General features: G+C 36.7%; 1 long non-coding RNA gene across 1 annotated transcript; it reads left to right on the plus strand.

Moving 5' to 3' along the window:
• Positions 1 to 4,750: 4,750 nt before the first annotated feature.
• Positions 4,751 to 8,816, plus strand: LOC139157144 (uncharacterized). Its single transcript, XR_011557432.1, has 3 exons — positions 4,751 to 4,967; positions 7,927 to 8,033; positions 8,205 to 8,816. It is a non-coding gene; the product is annotated as an uncharacterized lncRNA (long non-coding RNA).
• Positions 8,817 to 9,147: the final 331 nt, after the last annotated feature.

The following is a 9,147-nucleotide window of genomic DNA, read 5'->3' on the forward strand; positions in this document are numbered from 1 at the left end:
TCTCCTTCTAAGCATTGACAAAGGGACATGCATGCTTTTTTGCATTGATAACACAATCGTAACTCTTTCCTGTTATTTTTTTGCAGCATAGGTCAACCAGGGAAAGGAACTCATTGGCATTGATATTCATACTACACCCGTGAGGATAGAAGATAACTGCTGGCAATATACTACTGGTTAAACACCTAAAAATGTAAACATGAGGAATCTGTTATGTGGTTGGTCACTAATTTATAATTAATGTTTATGTTTGTATTTATGTGTCTTTCCCTCTTTTGATTCATTGTTTGTTTATATGTTGTTTAACACCCATTATAAATTCATCTTGTTTGAATTGGGCAGCCTTATAAACCTTTGAAAAAAATGAATGAATGAACCGATGAATGAACCAATGAACCAACCAATGAACCAATCAATGAATCAACCAACCAACCAACCAACCAATCAATCAATCAATCAATCAATCAATCAAATCAGTGGAATGCAAAGCTGCACCCTTGACTCTCATTGACTTCATTCAGTTCCCTCAACTGTGTTAACACAGGACGCTTGCAAATCTGTTCTTCCTTGTCATGTCCTGGCAAATATAGGGTGTTCCCCACTGCTGAGTTGAACTACCCACCCAACCTCAAATTGGCAGGTAACTATGTTATGCCCATGCTGTCCTTTTCCAGACCTTGCACTCCTATCAATTTTCCTCTATATAATTAATTCCAACAGACTGTACTAGCATTAAGATTGTCCCTAGCCTGTATTAGAATAAATGGAGAAACTTACCATATAACAGGGTTGCTGCTAAAGGCAATTTAAGGCTGCCTCATTGGGAAAGAAGATAAAGGTGACACTGAATTAATTAACCAGAGAAAGAAATCTTGGGACAGGGGAGGGAAAAGCTATTGTTCAAGAATGTTTGTTTTGTGTTCGGATGCTGAAGGGAGTTGAAGTCAACATGGCTTAAAGTTGTTAATGTTGACAAATACCGGCTTAGAGAGTGATGGGTTTTCAGAGGTGGAAAACTACTTGGTCAGTCTTTTAGGTGGGCAGCTATGGGTTAAGTCTGGACTTTAGTGAGAGGTGAGACCATAGCATAGTACTGTTCAATGAACTATGTTCACTGAACTTTGCATTGAAACCAGATTGAGTGTTTTATTTATTTATTTAATGTATTTGTTGCCCATCTTGCTTTGAAGCAATTCTAAGTGGCTTAGAGCAGTGTTTCCCAACCGTGGCAACTTGAAGAAATCTGGACTTCAACTCCCAGAATTCCCCAGCCAGCTGGCTGAGGAATTCTGTGAGTTGAAGTCCAGATCTCTTCAAGATGCCAAGGTTGGGAAACACTGGCTTACAGCATTACAGTTCTCAGTGTAGACTCAATCACAGCTTAGCACACACTATCGTAAATATACCAAAATGATTATTTCCTAAGTCAGGAAAAAAGGAATAATAATAATAATAATAATAATAATAATAATAATAATAATAATAATAATAATAATAGATTTGTATGCTGCCCCTCTCCGAAGCTTGGGGTGGCTTGCAACAATAATAAAGACAATATAACAGTGAAACAAATCTAATATTAAAAGAAAAAGATATATAAAACCCCAGTAATTAAAACCATACAACACATACATACCAAACATAAAATATAAAAGCCTGGGGGAGATGTCTCAGTTCCCCCATGCCTGGCGATATAGGTGGGTCTTGAGTAATTTGCGAAAGACAAGGAGGGTGGGGGCCATTCTAATCTCCGGGGGGAGTTGATTCCAGAGGTTAAGTGATATCATAGAATTTGATAAATAAATAGGACATTGCTCCCCCCCTTTATGGGAAACTCCTGGGAAAAGTTATAGTGGTGGGCAGAGGCCCTATGCAAGTAGTTTCTGATGCAATTGGTTATTTCCTTGAGAGCCCAGTAGCTCATTCCTGTTGGCGAGCTCTTTGAGCATTTACTATGCTTTTGAATATATTAAGCAGTCCCAAACTATATTAAGGTTAGCTCATTCACACATGGATGTCTGTCCCTGAATGTTCACTTTTTTTCCTTTCGGTGTCATCTGATGGCATCTATGTGCAAATGGGATGTGTATGGTTAGTGCCACAGATTGAGTTACATTTCCTCTCACCTCAATACAAATTCAGAGGTTTTCAGTTAGATCATTTACAACTGCCAGTCACTGATGATATAATAATCAAGTGTAAAGAAGCAAAGGTAAGTGTTTGTACTGGTGTGAACCTGATTTGATTTTCTCTGTAATAAAGCAGATTTTTTTTAAAAAAAAAATTTTGATTTTGTATTAAGAGTCACTTTGATATATAGTTAAGACACCAGGATGGGAATCAGGAGACTGTGAGTTCTAATGTCACTTAGGCACAAAGACAGCAGGTAAGAGTGACATTGAGCCAGTCTCTCTCTCTTAGCCCTAGTAATAAAACAATTTCGAACAGCTTCTGAAATCTTGCCGAGAAAACAGTACAGACCTATTTAGGCAGTTGCCAGGAATCAATACTGAATTGAAGGCACACAGACATATCCACAATCAGTGATGGGTTGTAAAATATTTTGCACGTGAGACGCTTCTGTGCATGCGCAGAAGCATATTGGGTGGGCGGAGCCTCCCACTGCTGGCGCTACAGGTTCTAAGAATCGTTCTGAACCAGAAGCAACCCACCACTGCCACAAACCTATAGGACAGTGTTTCCCAACCTTGGCCACTTGAAGATATCTGGACTTCAACTCCCAGAATTCCCCAGCCAGCATTCGCTGGCTGGGGAATTCTGGGAGTTGAAGGCCAGATATCTTCAAGTAGCCAAGGTTGGGAACCACTGCTATAGGAAACTGAAATATATAGCAAGGTATTTATTTATTTTTTTAAAATATATTTATTAAACTTTTTTCCCATTTTAAAAACAATACATATTCATATTTACAGGTGAATCAGCATCATATATACATTTCTATCAACATTGTCTTTCAATTATTCTTTAAATCTCTTGATGTTTTATTTCGGTGTTTAGTTTGAGTTTCTTTTTCTTTTTTGTCCATTGGTACCATTTTGTCCAGATTTCATAGTAGTCTGAATCTTTTTGATTATTTAATTCCATTGTCAATTTGTCCATCTCTGCGCAATCCTATATTTTCTTGACGACCTCGTTGTTTTCAGGTATTTGTGAATTTTTCCAATTCTGTGCGAATGCAATCCTTGCCGCTGTTGTTATGTGCAAGATTAAATATTTTACAATTTTAGAGTAAGACCCTCTCATAATGCCCAATAGAAAAAATTCTGGTGTATATTCTATTTTATGTTTGTTATTTGACATAACCAATTATTTACTTTTTTCCAGAAATTTTTTGTCTCTGGACATAACCACCATAGCAAGGTACTTAAATGGATAAATAGAAAGTAGCAAGCAACAGAGCTGCTATTTATTGTGATATTGCCAAAGCTCTGCATCGGGGGTTTGCAAGATTTGGGGGCTGTGCAGGAGCGTCCCGGGTAGGTGGGCGGAGCCTCTCGCATCTGGCACTACCAGTTCTAAGAACTGGCCCAAACTAGGAGAAACCCACTGCTGCCACAAATCTGTAAGAAACTGGAATAGATAAGAAGGTATTAAAATAGATAAGTGGAAAGTAGCAAGCGGCAGAGTTGCATTTATTGTGATGTTACCAAAGCTTTACATCAGAGTTTTGTGGGGCACTTGTGCATGATAGAATCGTATCCTTGACATTTTCTAAATTTGACAAAGGCGCAATAGCCAGCTTTCTTGCTATCACCTCTTATCAGTATCAGATTCCAACCCAGAATGGCCCACACTGCACACTGGTAGTAAAATGGAAGGTTCGTGCGCAGCTTCAAGTCACTGGCATGCGCAGCGCACTTGCACATAAGCAAAAAAAATCTCTGAAATCTTGCACATGTGTTTTAAATAGGACACTCAGTCAGCGTTGAACACAGCTTTATTGGAATCCACATAAGTTCGGAATACACAGCCCTGAGGCACCTCAACACGACAGGAGATAATAAACCCTCCCCCAAGACCAGCAACCAATTAACTTGAAGTAAACCTCCCGCCAAAACAACCTAACTTCCCTAGTAACACACACATCCAATAGAGCAACAATCCCCAGTATCTGGACAGGACATAACAGTGTGCACGTCCTCTTGCGAGATTTTGCTTCCTATGCATGTGGAGTAGCGAAATCTCGATGGGACATGTGCACACTGGTAGCAGCAGTAAGTAGCAACCCCCACCTGTCTCTTATGGGGTTCTCAGGATGCTCTTGGTTACTTCAGCTTGCTTATGTTTTTCTAGGAGGTGGCATTTTTCAAACTGAATGGTAGGCTGCTGTCTCATATCATCTTTAAAAATGTCTTAAGAATGCCTCTGGGACCTATATGTGTCCCTCAGCATTTTCTGAAATAATGATTATGCTTGAGCCTGGCATTTTGCTCGGAAGCTTTTCAGCCTCCCATTTCCTTTTTGTATAGTTAAAATAATCTTTTTTCTTTTCCTCCCTCCCTATGCCCACACATTGGGAGCCATAGAAGCTACTTTGGCCTCATGCAATCTATAGCATCCTAGTAAATTGTACTTGGCATCATTGCAAAGGACAATGGGTGCTGAATCTGATTTTCCAACACTGGAAAGGGGGGGGAAGCAAAATGCACACAAAAAGAAATGCAACTTTTGCCTTTTTTTTTTTAGCTTAGAGAAACTTTTGAAATCGAGTTAATTAAAAGCATCTTATTTAACACCTTGCATTTGATTAATCATCATCTTAAGAATGTGTGAATGAGATTCTGAAGTGTAACAGAGACCGATGAGGCACACACAGCCTTGGTGCGTCTCCATTTCATTAGCAATTCTTTAGTTAATTATACAGAGCATTTTAATTTATTTTTGTAAATTTTCCTTTAGTGGAAACTTTTGGAAGGGATTCGCTGAAGAAAATGAACAGAGATGAAGTGAGTATATTTTATCTGAGTGTTTGATATCAGACATTTTGTTAAAAAATTAACTGCAGATAGTAGCAGTTCAAGGTTCTGAAGGACTTCAAAACATAAACAACTGCACAAAAGGAAATTGTCAGTTTATGCATGGATAAATCTTTCTTGCAAAATAACATAATTTGCTCTTGCCAAGGGAAACATGAACGCATTTCTGCCATACCAATCCCACAAGGATTTATATCTCTAGGGAATGTGACACTGAATAAAGCCTGAGTACTGAAATGTAGGAAAACATACTTGCTTTTAGCCAGCTGACTGGAGATAACTCAAGAAAAAAAAATCTGACATATTTTTGAAGCCAATATCAATGCAATTTCTTTAAAAAAAGGTATCTGTTTGGGAATTATCAGTGGTTAATCTCCCTCCAAAACAAATCGAATCTGAAGCAAATCAGTAGAAAATGCCTAGAAAGCTGAAGGTGTTTTAAAACTCTAAAACTGACAGTGCATATAAAGAAAACTGACACTCTCAAGATACTTTTTTATTTTCCATCCTTCCGAGGTGGGTAAAATGAGGACCCGGATTGTGGGGCCAATATGCTGGCTCTGTTTTTTTAAAACAGTGGTATTGCAACATGCTGTAAGCCGCCCTGAGTCTAAGGAGAACGGCGGCATAAAAAATGGATTAAACAAACAAACAAACAAACAAACAAATAAATAAATAGTATTGATAGTTTAAAAAAAATAAAGACTAGACTGGAAATGGGATCATGACAGTGGTAGATTGCTCCTTGTTCAGCCCAGTTCTGCAAACCACAACAGTGGCGGGGTCATGCACACAGTGAAGGGCTACCAAAATTTTTACTACCACACTGTGGGCGTGGCTTATGCAGGATGCCCTGCATTTTCTTTCAATACCTTTTAGTGCAAATTGGGTGCTCTGGGATAGAGCTCCATTTTCGCTGCCCCACTGTGTCCCATCACCCCCATCCAGGCAGTAGCCAACCCCTGCGGCACAGGTGAGCATGTGTGAACCAGTAGCAATAGGATTTAGAACCTACTACTGGATCATGCCTCCAGTTTTTCCAGTGTCAAAATGATTCCTTTTTTGGGGGGGGGGGGGGGTAATAATTTTTTTTAAAAATTCTCCTACTTGAAATACATATATACATGAAAACAAACATACCATCAGTTCCTAACAATATGCTTATGAAAAATTAATAAAACATCCTAAAATTTATTTTCATTTCATCCATCGTTACCCTATCTTTCTAACAACCAAGCTAAAAGATCTCTTTTATTAAAAAACATCCCAAATCCTATTTTTATTTCATCAATAATTGCTTCAGCTATCTAACAATCAAGCTTATATGAATAAAGATCTTATATTAAAAAAATAAAGTATTACTTCAACAACTAATTTTAATCTAAAAAAAAAGCTTAACTTTCCCTTAAATATGTGTTACATAATTATATAATAATAATAATAATAATAATAATAATAATTTAATTTAATTATTCACAACAATAATAAACAGTGTACAAATCCAATATTAAAAACAATTTAAAAACCCTTATAATTAAAATAATCATACAACTCAATCAAACCATACTAATGCTGTCTCCCTTTCTCTTTTTGTCAACCAAGTTTTTTAAAATCATAATTCCATTCTTTTCTATTAATTTTCTATTAATTATTTATATTGTTTATTTTTATTTTCAATCCATTCATAAAATTTTCCCCAAATTTTATAAAACTCCGAGTCTTCTTTGTCTTTAATTTTCATTATTAGTCTATTCATTTCAGTGCACTCCATAATCTTTCTTAATACTTCTCTTTCTGTTGGTATTCTATTCAACTTTCAGTTTTCTGCCTACACAATTCTAGCAGCAGTTACTATATGAACAATTAGATATATTTCTTCTTTATTAAATTTTGATACTTTGAATTTTGAACTTCTATCCAGTATTTTTTGGCTTCCGTGCAAGTCCACCACATATGAAATAAAGAGCCAGGTGTATGGCTGCATTTCCAACACTTCATCTATTTATTCGTAAACATTTTTGCTAGTCTTTCTGATGACATATGCCATCTATTAATGATACATATTCTCTTTGAATGCTATTGACATTGTCATTTTTTAATTCCTTCCCATAGTTGCTGCCATATATTCATATCTATTGTATATCCTATATGCCTCATCCACTTTATCATAGTGTCTTTCACTTGTTCAAATTGTAATTCAATGGACAGCAAATAATTATATAATTTATCAACTTTTCATTTGGTCTGAAGAGAATTTCATCTAATTTTGTTTTTTCTAAATTAATTCCTTCTGCCTTAATTCCTTCTGCTTTAATGTCTTTTTCATATCTTGCTTGTAGTTTTATGTTCATGTACCAATCTGTTTTTGTACCTTGATTTTCAATTTCTGCTGCTGATTTTAACTTATTTGTTTGCGATATAATATCCCTGTATCTCGGAATATTATTCCAATCCATTCTACTTGGTTGTGTCAGAGCTTCACTTGTTGATATCCGGTATGGTATTTTTGAATAATGTTAATCCTTCACTTATTCCCAAATTGCTAATAACAAGTTCCTTATATTATGTCTCTGGAAATAGCTATGTATTTTATGCCCTTCGTACCAAACAAATGTGTGACATCCAAATTTGTAGATCATGCCCTTCTAGTATTAAAAGTTTTTTTTAATTTCTAAGCATAATCCATTCTTAATCCATGTCAGTGTCACAATGATTCTGATAGAAAGCAAGCATGGTTTGAAGATGAAAGGAAAAATGGAACTTCCATGGAAAACATATCCTGAAATTCATTTGCTATTCCATCTTATAAGTATCCTGTTGAAGATGTCTCTCTTCATTTAGGCCTTGTTGATATGAGTGTTGCATAGCCAATTCTGTTTTGTTTTTCCTTCTCCTTCTCCCATTAATGAATATATATTTTACAATTCAGAGGTGCCAAACTGGTGGCCTGCAGGATGGATGCATCACACACAGGCCACACCAGCTCCACAAATGGGAAAAATGTTGTGAAACGTCATGGGATGGCAACATAATGTAGTGAGTTTGACACCCGTGCTTTAATTCATTGTTTAAATTCATGGTCCTTAACATTATTTAAATCATATTTTTGAAACATGATTGCATGCGACTGGGGCATTTCTGTACATAGATGTCAAAAAAGTTTCTATGACAATGTGATTGTTGCCTCCTTTTTTGCATTTGTTACAGGTGCAACTTATTTGCAACACAGAGGCCAGACTTCATATATTTGTTTAATTTTCTGATCCTAGCCAGATGCCTCCATGTAGGAAATGGGAGACAGGTATATGAAATAAGTAACTAAAAACAGGACACAATGATTCAGTGAACAGCAGTGCCAATACTCACCTGCTAAAACAAAATTCAATGAAATTTAAATACGGAATCTGTGCTAAGCTAAATTGCTCAAAGCAATTGAAGAAACACTTTTTGCAGCTTTGAAACGGGGCTGAATACTGTAAAATCAACATTATGTATGCCTAAGGGATTCAGTAATGAAAGAAGTTGGATTGAAACAATCATCCCTGTTCTTTGAACATCGCTAGCTTCCTGTTTTGTTCCAAATCTGTGGTTTGCTTTGCCTGTATTGTTTATTTATGGCAAGAACCTTCTTTTCTGTTATGTATTGTATATAGTCTATAGTTGTCAGTTGAAGTTCTCATTCTGGTCCTCAGTTGGAGCAGGAAAATACTCTCTCCTAATTGGTTGTTTGGCTGATCAGTTTCATATAAACGGAGCTGTGTCATCTAGGGAATGTTGTGGCCTCCCAGGCAGTATGGAATAAAGAAGTATTAGAAATCACTCTGACCTCGCCTCCATTCTTCGCCCAGAACATAACATTCTCAAATCCTCTTTATGAGCACTGCAATGTTACTAACATCACTGCTGGGAAGGAACTCAATGTACGGATGATCCCTTAAAAATGGTCATTCTGAATCCATCAATATTTGTTTTCCTTGGAGCAAATAGGGAATGATAGGAAAAAAGCCTGTCTGTGCTCAGCTAAAAGTAATTTGGAAAACTTTCCAATAGTATGGGGAGCATGTTTTAGATTCCAGAAATGATGGATCCATATGAAGAACCAGATCAAAATGGTGGGGGAAGGGAGGAAAACCTCAGGAGCCGGTGATAA

Source organism: Erythrolamprus reginae, chromosome 1 (genome assembly GCF_031021105.1).
Source record: "Erythrolamprus reginae isolate rEryReg1 chromosome 1, rEryReg1.hap1, whole genome shotgun sequence".
Classification (NCBI taxonomy): domain Eukaryota; kingdom Metazoa; phylum Chordata; class Lepidosauria; order Squamata; family Dipsadidae; genus Erythrolamprus; species Erythrolamprus reginae.